Raw genomic sequence first — 25259 nt, 5'->3', positions numbered from 1 at the left:
CCAGTGTCTGGTCCGGATATGGTGCGGCAGTCAAAAATTGGCGTGATAGATGACCCAAGGAGGAGGCTACTTGGGTCATCTATCACGCCAATTTTTGACTGCCGCACCATATCCGGACCAGACACTGGACTTTGCCACCTGCAGTTCAACTGAGACAACTATCTCCTGATTAAGGAGCACCATCTACCCCATCTTCATAAAGAGGACACGTAACAAATGAGGACCCTGAATCTGGCTGATTGGAAGCCAAAACATCAGTGACGATCTCAAAGGGACTACACCTCTAGCGGTTTTTGGGTAAAGTGCATCGGTGTGACTGCGCTGTCAGTCTGTCTCCATCTGCTAAATTTCCAGGTCTTTACATCAGGAACGGATGATAATGTGCTAGGCAGTCAATTTTTATCTTGACCCATATGAATTGTTTTTAATTGTCACATGGATATGTATCCAATTTTTATCTAAAGGCCGTTATTATTATAATTAATTTATTAAAATATATGATTAATTCATCACTCAATCCTTCGTATTATCAATTGCTACAATAACCTATTCAGCGCTGCTATTTCCTTTTTGTATTTTCTCTTTGTGCAGTTGGGGTGTAACTATCCCCATATATCATAGCAGCAGCATTAGAAACACAGCACCGACAAGCGCCCGATCTTCCATTTATTTGGTATTTTTTAGAGGTATCTTGTGTCTCGTGTTCAGGGAGACAGTGTTATATTTCATGCACACTTGCGCCCTCAGTCGATCACTTTTAATTACACAAACACATATTATTAACACAATAACATAGGAGCATATCACGGGCCATCGCGCATTACTCATTACTTTTATAATGGGATTTTTTACACATATATAGAAATTAGACTGTATTATGTGTATTTTTGCCAAAAGGTATTATAATTGCTGCCCCCAGCGCCCTGCACCCTACAGTGACCGGAGTGTGTGGTGTGCTGTGGGAGCAATGGCGCATAGCTGCGGTGCTGTGCGCTACCTTAATGAAGACAGGAGTCTTCAGCCGCTGTTTTCTTCTGGCTCTGCAAGGGGGACGGCGGCGCGGCTCTGGGAACGGACGATCGAGGTCAGGCCCTGTGTTCGAACCCTCTGGAGCTAATGGTGTCCAGTAGCCTAAGAAGCACAAGCTAGCTGCAAGCAGGTAGGTTTGCTTCTCTCCCCTCAGTCCCACGTAGCAGTGAGTCTGTTGCCAGCAGATCTCACTAAAAATAAAAAACCTAACAAATACTTTCTTTCTAGCAAGCTCAGGAGAGCCCACTAGGAGCACCCAGCTCTGGCCGGGCACAGATTCTAACTGAGGTCTGGAGGAGGGGCATAGAGGGAGGAGCCAATGCACACCAGATAGTACCTAATCTTTCTTTTAGAGTGCCCAGTCTCCTGCGGAGCCCGTCTATTCCCCCATGGTCCTTACGGAGTTCCCAGCATCCACTACGGACTACGAGAAATAGAACTACCGGTGAGTAAATTCTTATTTTCATACTGCCCACCGTTAAGGCTGCACTATCCTCCAAACGCGGTGAGGAGGGGGCGTCAGTGGGAGGGGATGCGGACGCCAGAGGAGAAGACAGCATGGTTGAAGGTGCCGACCCAGCTGAAGGGACTCCAGCCTCATGAGGCTTGCTGCGGTAGGGAGAAGGCTTAAAAAAGGCAACCTGTGAGACTGGTTTGGCGGCTTTATGCTTCTTTGGAGGCATGTTGTCGCACTGTTCCTGAGAGATGTCGAGTACAGTAGAAAGGGAGCTACAGTGGGGTCTCAATCTGAGAGACGAACGACCATGTCGTGTATAGAGGTGTGTCGGCTAGAATGACTGCAGGGAGGCACTAGTATGGCATAATGTAAAGGAGGTCACATCTCAGCACAACTGTGGCAGCACAGATTCATGAGGGCGACCATCCCCAGTCACCTACCAGTAGAGGAGCCCCAGCTTTGGGAAGCAGATAGCACAGGAGATATAGGATCTCAGCTCAACAGCTAAAGGGTTTATCAAGTATAGGGACCAGGGAGGAGGTTGTAGGAGGAGCTGTAGAAATAATCAACCTATAGGTATGTTTCTGTGCTTTAAAGGTTATTTCTCTTACGTCCTAGAGGATGCTGGGTACTCTGTAAGGACCATGGGGTATAGACAGGCTCCGCAGGAGACATGAGCACTATAAGAACTTTAGTATGGGTGTGCACTGGCTCCTCCCTCTATGCCCCTCCTCCAGACCTCTGTTAGAGCCTGTGCCCACAGGAGATTGGGTACATTACAGGGGAGCTCTCCTGAGTTTCTCTGATATAAGAATTCTGTTAGGTTTTTTATTTTCAGGGATCACTGCTGGCAACAAGCTCCCTGCATCGTGGGACTGAGGAGAGAGAAGCAGACCTACTTAAGTGATAGGCTCTACTTCTTAGGCTACTGGACACCATTAGCTCCAGAGGGAGTCGGAACACAGGTTTCCCCCCGCCGTTCGTCCCAGAGCCGCGCCGCCGTCCTCACAGAGCCGGAAGATAGAAGCCGGGTGAGTATAAGAAGAAAAGAAGACTTCTAAGGCAGCAGAAGACTTCAGATCTTCCCTGAGGTAAGCGTGCAGCGGTAACTCTGCGCACCATTGCTCCCACACACTAGCAGGCACTGATGGGTGCAGGGCACAGGAGGGGCGCCCTGGGCAGCAATATAAACCTCTTAAGTCTGGCATTTATATGGATATAGGCTGCGGAGGCAGTAAGTGTATTAATACCCCGCCAGTTTTATACAATTGAGAGGGACCGAAGCTCGCCGCTGGAGGGGGTGGAGCTTGGTCCCACAGCACTAACCAGCGCCATTTTTCCACAGAGCACGGCAGAGAAGCTGGCTTCCCGGACTCTCCTGATGGACACGGTGACACAGGGCTGAAAAGAGGGGGGGGGGGGGGGACTTGTAAGGCGCAGTGAGTGTATTATACAGATAATAATATATAAAAGCGCTATTTATCTTGGAAATTGTTTCCAGTGTCAGTTGGCGCTGGGTGTGTGCTGGCATACTCTCTCTCTGTCTCTCCAAAGGGCCTTGTTGGGGAACTGTCGCCTTATAGATATATCCCTGAGTGTGTGGGGGTGTTGGTACGTGTGTGTCGGCATGTCTGAAACGGAAGGCTCATCTAAGGAGGAGGTGGAGCAGATAATCTTGTCTCCGTCGGCAACGCCGACTCATGATTGGTTGGACATGTGGAATGTTTCAAATGCAAATGTGACCTTATTACATAAGAGAATGGACAAAGCAGAGTCCAGGGAAAAAGCAGGGAGTCAATCCATGGCCTTGACTATGTCACAGGGCCCTTCAGGGTCTCAAAAACGTCCCCTATCCCAAATAGTAGACACTGATACCGACACGGATTCTGACTCCAATGTCGACTACGATGATGCAAGGTTACACCCAAGGGTGGCCAAAAGTATTAATTATATGATTATTGCAATAAAGGATGCTTTACATATCACTGATGACCCCTCTGTCCCTGACACGAGGGTCTGCATGTTTAAGGAGAAGAAACCTGAGGTAACCTTTCCCCCATCTCATGAGCTGAACAAATTATTTGAAAAAGCTTGGGAGACTCCAGACAAAAGACTAGATTCCCAAGAGGATTCTTATGGCGTATCCTTTCCCCGCACAGGACAGGGTACGGTGGGAATCCTCGCCCAGGGTGGACAAGGCTTTAATGCGTCTGTCCAGGAAGGTGGCGCTACCGTCTCCAGACACGGCAGCCCTCAAGGATCCTGCTGATCGCAGACGGGAAACTACCTTAAAATCTATTTATACGCATACGGGTGCTTTACTCAGACCGGCGATAGCATCGGCATGGGTATGTAGCACAGTTGCAGCTTGGACAGATAACTTGTCAGCTGACATTGATACCATTTTATTGAGCTTAGGTCACATTAAAGATGCAGTTTTATATATGAGAGACGCTCAAAGAGACGGTCTGCAAGGTTCGAGAGCCAACGCCATGGCGATTTCTGCGAGGCGAGCCCTGTGGACCCGCCAATGGGCGGGTGATGCCGACTCAAAGAAGCATATGGAGGTTTTACCTTACAAAGTTTGTTTACCCACAGCAAAAGAAAACTCCACAATATCAGATGCAGTCCTTTCTGTCGCATAAGTCCAGAAGAGGTCGGGGCTCATCCTTCCTCGCCAGAGGTAAGGGTAGAGGGAAGAGAACACCTGGTTCGGCTAGTTCCCAGGAGCAGAAGTCCTCCCCGGCTTCTATTAAATCCACCGCATGACGCTGGTGCTCCACTGAGGGAGTCCACACTGGTGGGGGAACGTCTTCGACTCTTCAGCCAGGTCTGGGTTCTGTCAGACGTGGATCCTTGGGCGATGGATATTGTATCCCAAAGCTACAGGCTGGAATTCAAAGAGGTGCCCCCCCCTCGCCGATTTTTCAAGTCGGCCTTGCCAGCTTCTCCCCCAGAGAGGGAAGTAGTGTTAACTGCAATTCAAAAGCTGTGCCAACAGCAAGTGTTTGTCAATGTTCCCCTAGTCCAACAGGGGAAAGGGTACTATTCAACCCTGTTCGTGGTCCCAAAGCCGGATGGTTCGGTCACACCCATTTTAAATCTAAAATCCCTAAACCTGTACTTAAAAAAGTTCAAATTCAAGATGGAATCGCTCCGGGCTGTGATATCCAGTCTGGAAGGAGGGGATTTTATGGTGTCACTGGACATAAAGGATGCATACCTTCATGTCCCCATATATCCTCCTCATCAGGCGTACCTGAGATTCGCTGTACAGGACTGTCATTACCAGTTTCAGACGTTGCCGTTTGGGCTTTCCACGGCCCCGAGGATTTTCACGAAGGTGATGGCGGAGATGATGGTGCTCCTGCGCAGGCAGGGAGTCACAATTATCCCATACTTCGGACGATCTCCTGATAAAAGCGAGATCAGAGATCAATTACTGAAGAGCATGTCACTCTCCCTGAGAGTGCTACAACAACACGGTTGGATTCTCAATCTGCCAAAGTCACAATTGATTCCAACGACTCGACTATCATTCCTAGGCATGATTCTGGACACGGAACAGAATAGGGTTTTTCTCCCGATGGAAAAAGCTCAGGACCTCCAGAACATGCTAAAACCAAAAAGAGTGTCTGTTCATCAATGCACTCGAGTTCTGGGAAAAATGGTAGCAGCCTACGAGGCCATCCCCTTCGGCAGGTTTCATGCAGGGACGTTTCAGTGGGATCTTCTGGACAAGTGGTCCGGGTCCCATCTTCAAATACATCAGAAGATAAGCCTGTCCTCCAGGGCCAGGGTGTCTCTCCTGTGGTGGCTGTAAAGTGCTCACCTTCTAGAGGGTCACAGGTTCGGCATTCAAGACTGGGTTCTGGTGACCACGGACGCGAGGCTCCGAGCATGAGGAGCAGTCACACTAGAAAAAAAAATTTCAGGGGCTGTGGTCAAGCCAGAAGGCTTGTCTACACATCAACGTACTGGAATTGAGGGCCATATACAACAGCCTATGACAAGCGGAGATTCTTCTTCGCGACCTACCGGTTCTGATTCAATCAGACAACGTCACAGCCGTGGCTCATGTAAACCATCAAGGCGGGACAAGGAGCAGAGTGGCAATGGCGGAAGCCACCAGGATTCTTCGCTGGGCGGAAAATCACGTGAGCGCTCTGTCAGCAGTCTTCATTCCGGGAGTGAACAACTGGGAAGCAGACTTCCTCAGCAGACACGATCTCCATCCAGGAGAGTGGGGACTTCATCAAGAAGTTTTTGCAGAGATAACAAGTCATTTGGGACTTCCTCAAAGACATGATGGCGTCATGCCTCAACAAGAAGCTTCGGAGGTATTGTGCCAGGTCAAGGGACCCTCAGGCAGTAGCGGTAGACGCCCTGGTGACACCATGGTGTTTCAGTCGGTCTATGTGTTCCCTCCTCTTCCTCTCATCTCAAAAATATTGAGAATCATTAGACAAAAAAGAGTGCAGACAATACTCATTGTTCCAGATTGGCCTCGAAGGGCCTGGTATTTAGATCTTCAGGAAATGCTCAAAGAAGATCCATGGCCTTTTCCTCTCAGGGAGGACCTGTTACAACAGGGGCCCTGCGTGTTCCAAGACTTACCGTGGTTACGTTTGACGGCATGGCAGTTGAACACCGAATCCTAGCTGGGAAAAGGTATTCCGGAGGAAGTCATCCCTACTCTGATAAAGGCTAGGAAGGAGGTGACGGCAAAAACATTATCACCGTACCTGGAGGAAGTATGTATCTTGGTGTGAAGCCAAGAATGCTCCTACGGAAGATTTCCATCTGGGCGTTTTCTCCGCTTTCTACAGACAGAAGTGGATATGGGCCAGAAGTTAGGCTCCATTGAGGTACAGATTTCGGCCCTATCTATGGCCCTCATTCAGAGTTGTTCTCTCGCTAGCTGCTTTTAGCAGCATTGCACACGCTAAGCCGCCGCCCTCTGGGAGTGTATCTTAGCATAGCAGAATTGCGAATGAAAGATTAGCAGAATTGCAAATAGAAATTTTTAAGCAGTTTCTGAGTAGCTCCAGACTTACTCCTACACTGCGATCAGTTCAGTCAGTTTCGTCCCTGGTTTGACGTCACAAACACACCCAGCGTTTGGCCAGACACTCCCCCGTTTCTTCAGACACTCCCACATTTTTCCCAGAAAAGCCAACGTTTTTCCGTACACTCCCATAAAATGGCCAGTTTCCACCCAGAAACACCCACTTCCTGTCAATCACACTCACCAGAACGATGAAAAATCTTCGTTAGGCCGTGAGTAAAATACCAAACTTTTGTGCTAATTTACTTGGCGCAGGCGCACTGCGAACATTGCGCATGCGCAGTTTGCGACTAATCACTCCGTAGCGAAAAAACTAATGTGCGAACAACTCGGAATGACCCCCTATATTCTTTTAGAAGGAATTGGCTTCTCTCCCAGAAGTCCAGACTTTTGTAAAAGGAGTGCTGCACATCTAGCCTCCTTTTGTGCCCCCAGTGGCACCATGGGACCTTAACGTGGTGTTACGGTTCCTAAAATCTCACTGGTTTGAACCTCTTCAAACGGTTAAATTAAAATTTACTTACTTGGAAGGTGGTCATGTTATTGGCCTTGGCATCTGCTAGGCAGGTGTCCGAATTGGCGTCCTTGTCTCACAAGAGCCCCTATTTGATTTTCCATGTGTATAGAGCAGAGTTGAGGACTCGTCCTCAATTTTTGCCTAAGGTGGTTTCTTAATTTCATATGAACCAACCTATTGTGGTGCCTGTGGCTACGGGTGACTTGGAGGACTCCAAGTCCCTGGATGTAGTCAGGGCCTTTAAAATTTATGTAGCCAGGACGGCTCGGGTTAGAAAAATAGAAGCACTGTTTGTCCTGTATGCAGCCAACAAAGTTGGCGCTCCTGCTTCGAAGCAGACTATTGCTCGCTGGATCTGTAACACGATTCAGCAGGCTCATTCTACGGCTGGATTGCCATTACCAAATTCAGTAAAGGGCCATTCCACTAGGAAGGTGGGCTCTTCTTGGGCGGCTGCCTGAGGCGTCTCGGCACTACAGCTGTGCCGAGCAGCTACTTGGTTGGGTTCAAACACTTTTGCAAAATTCTACAAGTTTGATACCCTGACTGATGAGGACCTCGCGTTTGCTCAATCGGTGCTACAGAGTCATCCGCACTCTCCAGCCCAGTTGGGAGCTTTGGTACTTACAGAGTCGTACGAAAAAAGGAGAGAAAAGAAGACTCTTGTGTGGGTGCACTCTTGTATTTTAGAAAGTCTCAGAAGAAACAATAGGTAGAGATTAAATAAAATATAAATTTTTATTAACAACAATTAGTAAAATAGTGTATACTGTCAAAAATCAAGGTAGGGGTTGGGGGGGAGGGGGGGGGGGAAAGGGGGGGGGAAAAGAGGGGGTTTATTTTCTTCACAGAACAAAATTTATTTACAGTGTAAATACTGAGTATTAGTTCTGAACTGCCTGGGACCGAAATCAACAGCTGGAGGCCTGAAAAGATGAGGCGATTTTTAATCTCTTATGAGTGAAAAATACACATTTTGAAAAATACAAGAAAGATTTGGATACATATGAAACCAACATTATAGAAAGAAAACGTACCAAATTCCTACGAGACAAAAACGACTTCTCCTTAGGAAAAATCTTTCATTGGCACTCTCCTACTCCACGTCCTAGAGGAGGACCAATCAGAGAAGATCCGAGCTCTTCTGAATTGGAATCATCATACAGTGAAGACTCCTCCACGGAACATCCCGAAGGAAGCACTCTCACCCATAGATATAACAAGAGTGAGGATCCTTTTTTAGGGAGAGGCCAACGTACCAGAGGCAGAAGCAAGCCTCAAGGCCGACAAGAAGGGGGGGGACGAAACACAGACAGAAACAAGCGAGATTGGACCACCCCAAGAACATCACACTATCCGGTACGGACAACCAGGAAGTGATAACTACCGACAAATTGCAAATTATTAACCTCAGCACCAAAACCATTACGGAAGATCAATTAGAGGTTCTCAGTAAGGGTCTATCGTTTTCACCCACATCACCCTTTAATAGGTTTTTGTGGGAGAAGGATCTCAGACTCTTCGGTCGCAAATTATTATTAAAAAAATTCTTTGCCAAATCCTCTGTTGACCCAAGCATCATGACTCCACCACCCAGCCATTCAGGACCTTTGGATGATCCTAGTGCATTAATTACATCACTGACCGAAGAAGATCATACGGCTATCCAAATACTGGAGGAATTACATATGGAGTCAGCTTCGGACATCTCTGTCTCACGGAAAACAAGACCAACATGCAAATTGAAGTCCACTTTTTTCCCTCCTGACACCAACAGCCCAGAAATCAGGGTCTTTTTAGATCTAGTCTCCAAAGAATTTGATGAGATCCAAACCAACTCCCGCAAAAAATGTCTCACTAAAAATCTCAAATACAGAGAGAGACAAGCCCTAAAAGAGATTAAAACATGGACTGACACCGTTATCAAACCCTCGGACAAGGGAGGCAATATCGTCATATGGCCCACCACAATGTATGAGGAGGAAGTACGGAGACAACTTCTGGACACATCCTGCTATATCAGATTACCACTGAATCCCACAGCTAAATTTCACAAGCAATATATGCATATGATTGCAGAGGCATTTGCCACTGGGGCTATCACACAACAAGAGGCTAAGTACCTCGAGGTCTCGAATCCCAGGGTACCTACATTTTACTTATTGCCCAAAATACATAAGAACATCAACAAACCACCTGGGAGACCCATAGTGTCAGGAAATGGGGGACTCCTAGAAACCCCAAGCAAATTTCTGGATTTACATCTCAGAAACCACGTCATGACACTACCCTCCTATCTCAAAGACACCTCTGATCTCCTAAGGAAAATACATGACATATGTCTAGATGAGAACTGTATCCTAGTCACCTTAGATGTGGAAGCTTTGTACAGCAGCATTTCACATTCACAAGGGGTACAAGCTACCAAATTCTTCCTGGATATGGAAGAAAAAAATGTATTTCATGATTTCTTGTGTGAAATATTAAGCTTTGTTCTCAGTAAAAACTATTTCACTTTTGGTGATCAATTTTTTCAGCAAATTCGGGGAACGGCAATGGGTGCAGCCTGTGCTCCAACATATGCCAACCTGTTCCTCGGCTGGTGGGAACAAACAATAGTCTTCAACGATGACAACCATCTTTATACAAAACATATCATCAACTGGCTGAGATACATTGACGATATCTTTGTGATTTGGGAAGGAGACGAGAAACTCCTGTTGGATTTCATAAACATCCTCAATGCAAACGATTTAAACATCTTTCTCACTCAGTCAATTAGTAGAGACAAGATATCATTTTTGGACTTGAACATCTACAAGACAACAAGCGGGACCCTGGCTACAGAACTCTTTCGCAAAGATACAGCCACAAACAGTATATTGCACCAAACGAGTTCACATTTCCCACCTACTATTGAAAACATCCCTAAGGGTGAATTTCTTCATCTTAGACGGAACTGTACAGAGGAGAAGGTGTTCAAACAGAAGAGCAGAGAACTTGTGACCAGATTACAAGCTCGGGGATACAGTAAACGCTCTCTGAAGAGAGCTCAACAATCCATTTTGAAAACCAACAGGGAATCCCTGATCTTCCAAGAAAAACCCCAAGAACCAAAAGCTGATACCAAGATTCGATTTGTAGGGACCTTCTGTCCCGAATGGCGTCTATTAAAAAAGGCCATTCAAAAACATCTACCTGTCCTACATCTGGATCCAGAATTATCACCTTTATTGGATCCCACCCTGCAAATCAGTTGGAGGAGATCTAAGAACATTAAAGATACGCTGGTTCGTAGCCATTTCTCACGTGAAATGACCAAATCCAAACTCCCAAAGGGATCTTTTCCATGTGGGCAATGTAAGGCCTGCCCACAAATACAGATAACTGATAATGTCAAGGACAGACTTGGCAATGATATTTCTATACAACATTTTTTCAACTGTGACACACAAGGGGTAGTCTATTGTCTAACCTGTGATTGCAACCAACGATATGTGGGCATGACAACTAGAAAATTCAAAACCAGGATCTTGGAACACATGGGTTCCATTCGTAACTCATCAACGGATCTTCAGAAAGGCAAAAAACTAACATCAGTAGCCAGACACTACCATGCTTCACATCAGGACTCACCATGTGAGATGCGCGCCTTTGGCCTAGATAGGGTACACCTAGGCGTACGCGGTGGTGACTTAAGTAAAGAACTTATTAAGAAAGAGAGCGAATGGACTTTCAAGTTAGGATGTCTCAAACCATTTGGTTTAAATGAATATATCAATTATAGTGCATTTCTTTAAATAACTTCCTTTCCAGTACTAATTCATGCGCCGTCCTTTCTTGCTTCCTTTTCCATACACTCCTCAGCATACCCACACTGAGTACACCTCCATCAATCATTTTTACACAACACACTCACCCAACTCATCACAGCAATTTCACTCCCACCTCCTTCATATACACAGCACCACTGAGTCACCTCCTTTAGTCCACTCACATGTACCTCACACGGTTCAATCCAACCCACATCCTAGACACAGCCCATTCCAACATTAATCACAACATGTAATCCCTTCATCAACAAATTTTATACTTCCACGTATCCACACAGTTCACCCAGCACCTACATATGCACACTCACTCCCATCCCCTACAATTACCCCTTCCCCATTTTCCCACAACCACACCACACTACACTACTACCCCCATACAGGATTATCACAAGTGACACATCACATATTTCCCTAACCCAAACCGCCCCCCCCTCCCCTTTCCCATCCCCCCTTTCCGTCCCCCCCTTTTATCCCCTCTCCCCCCCCCCATCACTCCAATCCCACAACCATCCAAAGACCCTCCCCACTTCACCCCCATACACAGACACATTTTCCTCTCTACCCATCCAAAACCCCCTTTCCTTTCCCCCCCCCTCCTCATCATTCATTTCCCATTTCCAATACATTTTCCTTAACCAAATCACCCTCTACAATACACAATACAATTTCCCCCCCCCCCCTGTCTTTACAATTCCCACCACCTCCATTCACGCCACCTACACACAATACAGATATTTACAATATCCTCCTCTAAATGTCTCTAGCGTCAGAATATAACCTAGGTTAAGATATGCTGACTCAATATATGTATATTATCTTTTATGTATATATATTTATAATTCATATCTATTTTTCATTTATTATCACAAAATTTATATTTATTTTTACATTTATTTTATTTATAATTTTCCAATAACAATAATTGTTATGCTCATTCATATCTAATTACCTTGAATATTTCTCATATATCTCTTATTTTATTTCCTTTTGTGCAATGGGCCACTAATTGCAAGTTTAATAGGGAACCAATACAAATCAGAACAGCAATTCCACCTGTGCAGCAAGTTGTAAACGTTGGACACACCTCCCTTCTGATTGGACATTGACCAGCCCCCTTGCAAGATAAAGCCCGCACGATCCCCTCCGTGAACAGGAAGTGATCAAGCCCGGTGAACGGGTGAAACGCGTCTTCCGTTCCATACCCCTCTGCCTGGGGGTGACAGCCGATTCCGGACAGCCTGAACCACGAGCCGCTCATTCTTCAGCAGCCGCTACACCAACCCGCCGCCGCCATATACTGCCACGACGGGACTTTGAACATTGCGTCTCTTTCTCCTTTAGCCGCATCAGCCTTACAGACTGGACACTCCACCACCTGCCCGCAACAGACTTAAACTGACTATGTCTCCGCAATACACCAGGTAGACCAGTCTGCTCTGCGGCCATAACGAACCGCTCCAACTTTGACACCACTGTATCCTGCATAATATGCTTGGACTATGATACGGATATCCCGTATTTATACAGCACTCCGCCACATACCAGTGACCGATCGCCCCCATTATTCCGGGTAATATCTGCAATATTATTTTTTTTGCACCGTTATTTGTATTCAACTTCAGATGCTTATTTCTTAATATTACTCGTTAAACCTGCTTTATGCTAGTATCCGCTTTACAGGCAGTCGGCACTTAACGGCATTATACTGTTATCACTTCGGATATTGCTAAACCTTTATGTTCAGTTATTAAACTGGCATATTCCTTTTGACTTAACAAATTATCACTTTTTTCTGTATTTCATATCGTATTATTTCAAGCTTCCTTTCTCCATTACCATTATCATCAATCATTTCTGCAGCTGTGTATGTAGTGGGACATAATTAATCCCAACATATCCTGATAGAACTGTTGATATTATTTTCTTATCCTCCCACCGGATACCTTTTTGGTACAAAGGATAGATAATCGGATAGCATTAAATTGATGGTGTTGCATGGTTCAAATCAACTCAATTGTTTGCTAATTGTATACAATTTGTTCTTTATTATCTCAAGTACTTTTCTTAAACCACCATATATCAGCATTGTTCTTTTTCCCTTTCTTTTTCCCACTTTCACTAATTTCAGGACTCTCACCACTGATTCAGGGGTAATTATCCCAGTCTAACGGTGGCAGCAGATCCCCTATTTTCTTCTCCAACTCTTTCTACTCTCTTTTTTCTCCAATTCGTGAACTCTCATCAGTGATTCTCGAGCCCTCGATATCAAATATTTTTTCTACTATCATACCACACTGGTAACGCCCGAATCCTTCCGATCTTGGAAGCTAAGCAGTGTAGGGCTGGGTCAGTACTCGAGTGGGAGACTCTTGAGGAATACTCAGTTTAGTAGAAATTCCTGGACGGTTTTGCTCAGCGTCTAACACTGACAGCAGATTCATCTGTCTCATTCCATCTTCACCCATCCTATCTGTCTCCTTATTTTTCACTCATAAGAGATTAAAAATCGCCTCATCTTTTCAGGCCTCCTGCTGTTGATTTCGCACCCAGGCAGTTCAGAACTAATACTCAGTATTTACACTGTAAATAAATTTTGTTCTGTGAAGAAAATAAACCCCCTCTTTTCCCCCCCCCCTTCCCCCCCCTCCCCCCCAACCCCTACCTTGATTTTTGACAGTATACACTATTTTACTAATTGTTGTTAATAAAAATTTATATTTTATTTAATCTCTACCTATTGTTTCTTCTGAGACTTTCTAAAATACAAGAGTGCACCCACACAAGAGTCTTCTTTTCTCTCCTTTTTTCGTATGTCTTACCACTGACTCAGGGTGCACCACCAAACTCAAGATCAAATTAGAAAACATTGGTTTTCTCCTTGTACTTAATATTTTGGTTCTAATAATATCTACTCGATACATTACTATTTTCCAGTGCGGTATACCCCCAATACATTCATGTACTTACAGAGTCCCCAGCATCCTCTAGGACGTAAGAGAAAATAAGATTTTAAACCTAGCTGTAAATCTTTTTCTCCTAGTCCGTAGAGGATGCTGGGCGCCCGTCACAGTGCGGACTAAATCTGCAAGGCTTGTATATAGTTATTGCTTACATAAGGGTTATGTTACAGTTGGAATCGGTCTTTGACTGATACTGTTTTGTTCATACTGTTAATTGGTTGTGTATATTTCATGTTATACGGTGTGGATGGTGTGGACTGGTATGGATCTTGCCCTTAGATTAACATAATCCTTTCCTCGTATTGTCCATCTCCTCTGGGCACAGTTTCTCTAACTGAGGTCTGGAGGAGGGGCATAGAGGGAGGAGCCAGTGCACACCCATTCTAAAGTTCTTTATAGTGCCCATGTCTCCTGCGGAGCCCGTCTATACCCCATGGTTCTTACGGGGTCCCCAGCATCCTCTACGGACTAGGAGAAAAAGATTTACCGGTAGGTTTAAAATCTTATTTTTATCCATGTTATGCAGAGTAAAGTATTTTTTAAGTTTAAAATATAAGATGGACAAAAATGTGTATTAAAAATATGAAATACAGTTGTTTAAAAATAAGAATTTACTTACCGATAATTCTATTTCTCGTAGTCCGTAGTGGATGCTGGGAACTCCGTAAGGACCATGGGGAATAGCGGCTCCGCAGGAGACTGGGCACATCTAAAGAAAGCTTTAGGATCACCTGGTGTGCACTGGCTCCTCCCCCTATGACCCTCCTCCAAGCCTCAGTTAGGATACTGTGCCCGGACGAGCGTACACAATAAGGAAGGATTTTGAATCCCGGGTAAGACTCATACCAGCCACACCAATCACACTGTACAACTTGTGATCTGAACCCAGTTAACAGCATGATAATAGAGGAGCCTCTAGAAAAGATGGCTCACTACAACAATAACCCGAATTTTTTGGTAACAATAATTATGTACCAGTATTGCAGACAATCCGCACTTGGGATGGGCGCCCAGCATCCACTACGGACTACGAGAAATAGAATTATCGGTAAGTAAATTCTTATTTTCTCTGACGTCCTAGTGGATGCTGGGAACTCCGTAAGGACCATGGGGATTATACCAAAGCTCCCAAACGGGCGGGAGAGTGCGGATGACTCTGCAGCACCGAATGAGAGAACTCCAGGTCCTCCTCGGCCAGGATATCAAATTTGTAGAATTTTACAAACGTATTTGCTCCTGACCAAGTAACTGCTCTGCAAAGTTGTAAAGCCGAGACCCCTCGGGCAGCTGCCCAAGATGAGCCCACCTTCCTTGTGGAGTGGGCATTTTAAGATTTTTGGCTGTGGCAGGCCTGCCACAGAATGTGCAAGCTGAATTGTACTACAAATCCAACGAGCAATCGTCTGCTTAGAAGCAGGAGCACCCAGTCTGTTGGGTGCATACAGGATAAACAGCGAGTCAGATTTTCTGACTCCAGCCGTCCTGGAAACATGTATTTTCAGGGTCCTGACCACGTCAAGCAACTTGGAATCCTCCAAGTCCTTAGTAGCCGCAGGTACCACAATAGGTTGGTTCATGTGAAATGCAGAAACCACCTTAGGTAGAAAATTTGAGGACGAGTCCTCAATTCTGCCCTTTCAGAATGAAATATTAAGTAAGGGCTTTTATATGATAAAGCCGCCAATTCTGACACACGCCTGGCTGAAACCAGGGCTAACTCATCACTTCCATGTGAGATATTTTAAGTCCACAGTGGTGAGTGGTTCAAACCAATGTGACTTTAGGAAACTCAACACAACATTGAGATCCCCAAGGTGCCACAGGAGGCACAAAAAGAGACTGTATATGCAGTACCCCTTTTACAAATGTCTGAACTTCAGGCACTGAAGCCAGTTCTTTTTGGAAGAAAATCGACAGGGCCGAAATTTGAACCTTAATGGACCCTAATTTTAGGCCCATAGACAGTCCTGTTTGCAGGAAATGGAGGAAACGACCCAGTTGAAATTCCTCTGTAGGGGCCTTCTTGGCCTCACCCCACGCAACATATTTTCGCCAAATGCGGTGATAATGTTTTGCGGTTACGTCTTTCCTGGCCTTGACCAGGGTAGGGATCTTCAGGATCCGGCGTTCAACCGCCATGCCGTCAAACGCCGCCGCGGTAAGTCTTGGAACAGACAAGGCCCTTGCTGGAGCAGGTCCTTTCTTAGAGGTAGAGGCCACGGTTCGTCCGTGAGCATCTCTTGAAGTTCCGGATACCAAGTCCTTCTTGGCCAATCCGGAACCACGAGTATAGTTCTTACTCCTCTCCTTCTTATGATTCTCAGTACTTTTGGTATGAGGGGCAGAGGAGGGAACACATACACTGACTGGTACACCCACGGTGTTACCAGAGCGTCCACCGCTATTGCCTGAGGGTCCCTTGACCTGGCGCAATATCGGTCTTGTTTTTTGTTTAGACGGGACGCCATTATGTCCACCTTTTGTTTTTCCCAACGGTTTACAATCAGGTGGAAGACTTCTGGGTGAAGTCCCCACTCTCCCGGGTGAAGGTCGTGTCTGCTGAGGAAGTCTGCTTCCCAGTTGTCCACTCCCGGAATGAACACTGCTGACAGTGCTATCACATGATTTTCCGCCCAGCGAAAATCCTTGCAGCTTCTGCCATTGCCCTCCTGCTTCTCGTGCCGCCCTGTCTGTTTACGTGGGCGACTGACGTGATGTTGTCCGATTGGATCAATACCGCCTGACCCTGAAGCAGGGGTTTCGCTTGACTTAGGGCATTGTAAATGGCCCTTAGTTCCAGAATGTTTATATGAAGAGATGTCTCCAGGCTTGACCATAAGCCCTGGAAATTCCTTCCCTGTGTGACTGCTCCCCAGCCTCGCAGGCTGGCCTCCGTGGCCACCAGGACCCAGTCCCGAATGCCGAATCTGCGGCCCTCTAGAAGATGAGCACTCTGCAACCACCACAGGAGGGATACCCTTGTCCCTGGTGACAGGGTTATCCGCTGAAGCATCTGAAGATGCGACCCGGACCATTTGTCCAGAAGGTTCCACTGTGCGTGGAATCTGCCGAATGGGATTGCTTCGTAGGAAGCCACCATTTTTACCCAGAACCCTTGTGCATAATGCACTGAGACTTGGTTCGGTTTTAGGAGGTTCCTGACTAGCTCGGATAACTCCCTGGCTTTCTCCTCCGGGAGAAGCACCTTCTTTCTGGACTATGTCCAGAATCATCCCTAGGAACAGAAGACAAGTCGTCGGAACCAGCTGCGATTTTGGAATATTGAAAATCCAATCGTGCTGCCGCAACACTACCTGATATAGTGCTACACCGATCTCCAACTGTTCCCTGGATCTTACCCTTATCAGGGAATCGTCCAAGTAAAGGATAACTAAAATTCCCTTCCTTCGAAGGAATATCATCATTTCGGTCATTACTTCAGTAAATACCCGGGGTGCCGTGGACCATCCCTACGGCAGCGTCCGAACTGATACAGTTCTGTACCATAACCTGAAATACCCTTGGTGAGAAGGGTAAATTTTGACATGAAGGTAAGCATCCTTGATGTCCCGAGACATCATGTAGTACCCTTCTTCCAGGTTTGCAATCACTGCTCTGAGTGACTCAATTTTGAATTTGAACCTCTGTATGCAAGTGTTCAAAGACTTTAGATTTTAGATTTTAAAATCGGTCTCACCGAGCCGTCTGGCTTCGGTACCACAATAGTGTGGAATAATACCCCGTTCCCTGTTGCAGGAGGGGTACCTTGATTATCACCTGCTGGGAATACAGCTTGTGAATGGCTTCCAAAACTGCCTCCCTGTCAGCGGGAGATGTCGGTAAAAGAGACTTTTGGAAACGGCGAGGGGACTACGTCTCGAATTCCAATTTGTACCCCTGAAATATTATCTGAAGGATCCAGGGGTCTACTTGCGAGTGAGCCCACTGCGCACTGAAATTCATTGAGAACGGGACCCCACCGTGCCTGAACTTGTAAAGCCCTAGCGTCATACTGAGGGTTTGGCAGAGGCGGAAAAGGGTTTCTGTTCCTTGGAACTGGCTGATCTCTGCAGCCATTTTCCTCTCCCTCTGTCACGAGCAGAAAAGAGGAACCCTTTTGTCCGCTTGCCAACCAGGACTGCGCCTGATAATACGGCGTCTTATTTTGAGAGGCGACCTGGGGTACATCCCCTCTTTTAAGGCAATACTTCCAAATGCCGTTTGGAATCCGCATCACCTGACCACTTTACTGGAATAATTGGACAACGCACTTATACTTGATGCCAGTCGGCAAATATTCCGCTGTGCATCATGCATATATAGAAATGCATCTTTTAATTGCTCTATAGGCAATAATATACTGTCCTTATCTAGGATATCATATTTCCAGTCAGGGAATCCGACCACGCCAACCCAGCACTGCCCATCCAGGCTGAGGTGATTGCTGGTCGCAGTATAACACCAGTATGTGTGTAAATACATTTTAGGATACGCTCCTGCTTTCTATCAGCAGGATCCTTAAGGGCGGCCATCTCAGGAGAGGGTAGAGCCCTTGTTTTTACAAGCGTGTGAGCGCTTTATCCACCCTAGGGGGTGTTTCCCAACGCACCTTAACCTCTGGCGGGAAAAGGTATACTGCCAATAACTTTTTCGAAATTATCAATTGTTATCGGGGGGAAACCCACGCATCATCACACACCTCATTTTATTTCTCAGATTCAGGAAAACTACAGGAAGTTTTTCCTCACCAAACATAATACCCCTTTTTTTTGGTGGTATTCATATTATCAGAAAAGTGTAAACTTTTTCCATTGCCTCAATCATGCAATGTGTGGCCCTATTGGAAATCACGGTTGTCTCTTCACCGTCGACACAGGAGTCAGTACCCTTGTCGGCGTCTGTATCTGAGGTAACGGGCGCTTTAGGGCCCCTGTATGAGACGTCTGGACATGCACAAGCTGAGTAGCCGGCTGTCTCATGTCAACCACTGTCTTTTATACAAAGCTGACACTGTCACGCAATTTCAACAGTACATCCACTCAGGTGTCGACCCCCTAGGGGGTGACAACACTATTACAGACACTCTACTCCGTCTCCTCATCATTTTTCTCCTCATACATGTCGACACCAACGTACCGACACACAGCACACACACAGGGAATGCTCTGATAGAGGACAGGACCCCACTAGCCCTTTGGGGAGACAGAGGGAGAGTTTGCCAGCACACACCAGAGCGCTATATATATACAGGGATAACCTTATATAAGTGTTTTTCCCTTTATAGCTGCTGTATTGTTATATACTGCGCCTAATTTGTGCCCCCCTCTCTTTTTTAACCCCTTTCTGTAGTGTAGTGACTGCAGGGGAGAGCCAGGGAGCTTCCCTCCAACTGAGCTGTGAGGGAAAATGGCGCCAGTGTGCTGAGGAGATAGGCTCCGCCCCTTTCTCGGCGTCCTTATCATCCTTTTTCTGTATGTTTTGGCAGGGGTTAAATGCATCCATATAGCCCAGGAGTTATATGTGATGCATTTGTTTTAGCCATATAAGGTTTTTTTTATCGATTTATTGCGTCTCAGGGCGCTGCCCCCCCCAGCGCCCTGCACCCTCAGTGACCGGAGTGTGAAGTGTGCTGAGAGCAATGGCGCACAGCTGCGGTGCTGTGCGCTACCTTATCTGAAGACAGGATCGTCTTCTGCCGCCGATTTTTCCGGACCTCTTCGCTCTTCTGGCTCTGTAAGGGGGACGGCGGCGCGGCGACGGTGACCCATCCAGGCTGAACCTGTGATCGTCCCTCTGGAGCTAATGTCCAGTAGCCTAAGAAGCCCAATCCACTCTGCACGCAGGTGAGTTCGCTTCTTCTCCCCTTAGTCCCTCGGTGCAGTGAGCCTGTTGCCAGCAGGTCTCACTGAAAATAATAAACCTAAACTAAAACTTTCACAAAGAGCTCAGGAGAGCCCCTAGTGTGCACCCTTCTCGTCGGGCACAGAAATCTAACTGAGGCTTGGAGGAGGGTCATAGGGGGAGGAGCCAGTGCACACCAGGTGATCCTAAAGCTTTCTTTAGATGTGCCCAGTCTCCTGCGGAGCCGCTATTCCCCATGGTCCTTACGGAGTTCCCAGCATCCACTAGGACGTCAGAGAAAACAAGATTTCTGTATTATCTTATTATCAGATAATTGTCGCTATGGTGACAGAAACAATTTCCTGTTAATGTGTCATTGTATTCTTAGTTTTGTGTCCACATCATGCTTACCTACTTTGCTGCCTCCTCCTCTGGGAGGAGGCAGTGTTGTAGGTGTATGGGGGGCGTGGCCGCAGCAGGATAGGTGGGTCGGGGGCGTAGCCGGCAGCAGGATGGGCGGTCTGGGGGCGTTCCATAACGGTCGCGTCATCGTGACTCCGCCCCCCGCTGTGCTGTTCCGAGAAAAGAGGCACTGCATAGCGGGGGGCGGAGCTACGATGACGCGATTCAGCGCGAATCGCGTCATCGGACCTCCTCGGGCCGCCCGCTTGTTCTCTGTTGCGGGCGGCTGAGGGGGGGAAAGCGGGAGGCTTGCCCACCTTTCCGAAGGGCTGGGAGGGTCACACGATTTTTGGGAGCCTCCCGGCCATTCCAGGAGGGTAGGCAAGTATGGTCCACATAATATCAGTGTTGCTGTGTATAAATATCCCATCTGGTGTGTAAAGGTGGGTACACACGCTGCCATTGTGACTGTGCGATTTCCCTTGAACTGGTCGGAGCCCAGAACCACCAATAATGACTATACGTACCTGTGATTTTGGCTATGTCTGACGTTGACAGCTCATTAGAATAGTGCACAGGTTCTCAAACTCGGTCCTCAGGACCCCACACAGTGCATGTTTCGCAGGTAACCCAGCAGGTGCACAGGTGTATTAATTACTTACACATTTTAAAAGGTCCACAGGTGGAGCTAATTATGTCACTTGTGATTCTGTGAGGAGACCTGCAAAACACGCACAGTGTGGGGTCCTGAGGACCGAGTTTGAGAACCTATGCACTATTCTAATGAGCTGTCAAAGTCAGACATAGCCAAAATTGGGGTGACATTACAGGGGGGGGGGGGGGGGGTCTCTCTGTGTAAATAAATAGTGGCAGACATTTTATATCAGTGCATTTATGTGGAGTGGGGGCGGTGGCCTGTCAGGAAGCTGCAATTACATCATGTGATTTCCTCTGATTTCCATATCCCCTTCTGTGTCTGTGTATATATATATATATATATATATATATATATATATATATATTATGTCTATTCAAAGGTTCTGTTTTCTTATTTTACTTGTAGGAGAATTAAGGTTGTCATTAAAAAAAAACTTAGCTGACCGTTGCCTGGAGATGTACATGTATGAAGGTATGAGAGATACCTACTGCAGTCCCTTCTACCAGTGACGTGAGGTCATTGGCTGGGGAGGCACTGAGATTTTATATATATATATATATATATATATATAATTTGTACAGTGTCCGGCTCTCACTTAATGCTGCCCATCTGCGCCAGGTGCCCGCATGTAGGGAGGAGTAATTACACAAGCAGTAATATGCAGCACTCCTGGCGTCTTGAAAAATCAATCATATAATGCACATCCGTTTGGCAACATTTCAGTGCCGTTTATTGTGGCACTTTCGTCAGGTTTAACAACATATAGAGACAATCACTTACCTATATACCCCCGTACACCAGTGTGAAAGCGCTGCTCCGTTGGCGGGACCGGTTCCCGGACGGGCGGCGCGTAGCGTGTGACGTCATCAGCCGATGCGTCATAGCTGCGCTCCCCATCACCATAGCTACCAGAATACAACAAAAGATCATAGCGTATAGTAGAAGATGCTAATTTAGATGGCATAACCACTGTACAATAACTAATCGCTACTTGCATTTAATTGATACATACAGCACAATAATATAGCAGTCTAACTACCTGGTGGTAATGATCAATCATAGAATATACTGTTATTTTGAAATCCACCACAGTAAGGGGTTAACTTCCATCTCACAGCATAATGATAGGTATGTGGTTTATCAGCTGGTGTGCCCCTGTAGGCTGTCATACGTGGGGAAGACCGAACGTATGTTCAAGGAACGTATGGCAGCCCACAGATCGGCCATCAAGGCTGCTATTACCACTGGCCAAAGTGACCAACCGGTTGCTAGACACTTTTTAACAGCCAGACAGTCTTTAAGATACCGCATGATAGATCATGTCCCCCAGACCCTGAGGGGAGGGAATCGAGGTCTTAGACTATTACGCCTAGAGACACATTGGATCCATCAGTTGGGTACATTACATCCAGTGGGCTTAACGAGCACCTGGGACTAAATTATTTTTTATAAACAATTAGTGTGCATACTGGGGTATTTGATTATACTATCTAGTGTCAAAGTCAGAAAAATATCTCTATGCACACTACCATATTTGCACCTCATACAGGTCCGTGCTGCGCATGCGTGCGCTCTCCCGTGCATGCGCATACCCGCTGTTACGTGCACCCGCAGGCGCACGGTATGCGTATTTACGGTAGAGTTTATGTGTTCGTAGCGTGCGACTCAATCGTTACATATCTCTTTAAAGATCATGGTCCCTTTGATAGATTCTGAAAGTTTAGTTAATGTAGCATGTTCCTGAACAAAGAGATCCCTCTTTGTATTGTACGAAGGGTCCAACAGGAGTCATACAGTGATGTTTAGTATCCATCGGAAGAGTATTTAATTAGCAATATTCCGGTGTTGGTTTGAAGCGGATTAATCGCTCGTGCGAATAGTTTTGGACATAAGAAGTTTATGCCCATTTACTATTATTTGCACTTACTTAGCCATGCGGCGGGAAACCTAGCTTCCCACCCACCTGAGCAGTTGGATGTAGCCACAGCCCACCTGTATGAATCAACCTATGACCTTTTGTTATAATGCGAAGACGAATTCCTGTGTCCAATGAACAATGAGATTGTAGGGACCATTGAATTGTATTGTGTGTGGGGCATAAATAGACAAGCCGATGGTGTCCAGCTCACTCTCAACGGTTCTCATTGCTGATAATCGGGAGCTGGATATCTAGAGGCGCATGTGATCGTTTCCCCTTGTGCGTAAGTTTTTCTCTGCAATCATATTGTTCTTATTGTTATTGTGAGCCATATCTCTCTCTCTCTCTCTTCTCCTCTTTCTCTCTCATTTTCCCTTAAACGTAATTGTATTGTATTGTATTTCCCGTGTAGTTATCTGGTTAGTTAGTCTATGTTATATTGTAGTGTGTGACTTGTACTGTATTTATCTTTTTGCAAGTAATAACATTCATATAAGGCGTTAGACCCTAAGCACGGTATCTGTGTATTTCTTATAGTGTTAAGTATTCTCAGAGCGTCGGTGACGCTCGAACAGCTTTTAAGTTAATCAGGCTATACTGTTGCATTTACTCTCTATCACTACACTAAGGTTTTGCTGCATAATACACTGTTTATGGTTTAGATATAAAGGTTTAACATTGTGAGCGTCAGCGCCGCTGGTGATCTCCTCGTGGTCCCAAGCGTCCGCTACGCTATAGCGAATCATTACGTTAGTCGGCAGCCAATAGCGTACCTGCCTGTGATCCCTTGGCCATGAGCAAACGTGACGCTTGAGCGTCTCGACTACGGCTAAGCGATTGTTACGCAACGTGCGTACCCTTACGGTACTCCATACGTAAATAGCGTACATTGTTCTTAGACCTCTTAAAGGGTTTTATATAAGATAAATATTTAGCTTTATCACTAGTATCTTAGGGCAATTATCATTATAAGAAAGCCCCTCTCACCTTCCCTGCATCTAAGGAATTAAATGCCATTTTTGAAAAGGCCTGGGAAAACCTGGAGAAAAAATTCCAGATTCCTAAAAGTGTTCTGGTTGCTTTTCCCTTTCCGGAGGATGACAGAAAAAAATGAGAGTCCCCGCCTATAGTTGACGCCTCTGTTTCCAGGCTGTCAAAACAAGTGGTTTTGCCTGTACCTGGATCTACCACGTTGAAAGACCAGGCGGATTGCAAGGTGGATGCTACGCTCAAATCCATATACACAGCTTTAGGGGGCGATACTGCGGCCTACTATTGCCTTTGCATGGATTTCAATAGCAAAATGGTCAATCACTCTGCAGAAGGACTTGACTACAAAGGATAAAGGGGACGTTAATTTGTTTTTATGTAACATACAGGATTCTGCAGGGTTTCTGGTGGAATCCATGAAGGATCTGGGTTCCATGGCTGTGGGAATCTCCATGTCCGTCTCGGCTCACAGAGGTCTCTGGCTGTGCCAATGGTCTGCAGACGTGGAATCCAGGAATAGTGTGGAGAGCCTATCCTATACAGGTCAGGCTCTGTTTGGGGAGGCGCTGGATGCATGGCTTGCCACGGCTACAGCAGGAAAGTCTCCTTTTTCCCCCTCAGCTGAACAGGCTACGGAGAAGCCTTTTTCTCCCAACACGTCGCAGTCCTTTCAGTCCACTATTACTAGAAAGAACAAGCCCTCTCACACCTTCTTTAGAGGTGGTCGTGCCAAATCCAAAAAGACTGCTCCCGCAGGTTCCCAGGTCCAAAAGCCTTCTTCTGGTGCCTCAAAGTCCTCAGCATGACAGGAAGTAGGTCATGTGGGAGCGAGACTCCGGCATTTCAGCCACGTCTGGGTGTCGTCCAGCCTGAATCCCTAGATACAGGATATTGTGTCCTTGGGGTACAGGCTGGAGTTTCAAACTCTCTCACCTAACCGATTCTTCAAATCAGGCTTGCCGGCTTTGCAGGCAGACAGAACTATTTTACTGGACGCTATCCGAAAATTGGTATTGTCGGAGGTCATTGTTCCAGTTCCACCTCATCAGTTGAACAAAGGTTACTATTCGAACCTTTTTGTGGTACCGAAGCCGGATGGTTCAGTCAGGCCAATTCTGAACTTGAAATCACTGAACCTTTATCTCAGGGACTTCAAATTCAAAATGGAGTCTCTGCGAGTGGTTATCTCAGGACTGATGGAGGGGGAGTTCCTGGTGTCCCTGGACATCAAGGATGTGTACCTCCACATTCCCATTTGGTCGCCGCATTAGGCTTATCTCAGGTTTGCACTGCTAGACGATCACTATCAGTTTCAGGCACTGCCATACGGTCTCTCCACGGCACCGAGGATCTTCACCAAGGTGATGGCAGAGATGATGGTTCTCCGCAAGCAGGGGGTGAACATAATTCCATATCTGGACGACCTGCTGATCAAGGCATCGTCCAGGGAGAAGCAGTTAAGATCCATTGCTCTCCTGACGCATCTGCTCAAGGAGCACAGTTGGATTCCGAACCTTACAAAGTCTCATATGGAGCCGACAAGGAGGCTATCTTTCCAGGGGATGATCCTCGACACGGAGGTGCAG

General features: G+C 46.4%; 1 protein-coding gene and 1 pseudogene across 1 annotated transcript in view; one reads left to right on the top strand and one right to left on the bottom strand.

Moving 5' to 3' along the window:
• Positions 1 to 25259, bottom strand: part of LOC134984095 (zinc finger protein 850-like) — a 228955-nt gene that overhangs the window by 142934 nt on the left and 60762 nt on the right. The gene's annotated exons all lie outside the window — the stretch shown is intronic.
• On the top strand, positions 13181 to 13299 carry LOC134984099 (5S ribosomal RNA; annotated as a pseudogene).

Source organism: Pseudophryne corroboree, assembly GCF_028390025.1.
Source record: "Pseudophryne corroboree isolate aPseCor3 chromosome 3 unlocalized genomic scaffold, aPseCor3.hap2 SUPER_3_unloc_35, whole genome shotgun sequence".
NCBI lineage: Eukaryota > Metazoa > Chordata > Amphibia > Anura > Myobatrachidae > Pseudophryne > Pseudophryne corroboree.
This window is presented reverse-complemented; position numbering and strand designations above follow the sequence as displayed.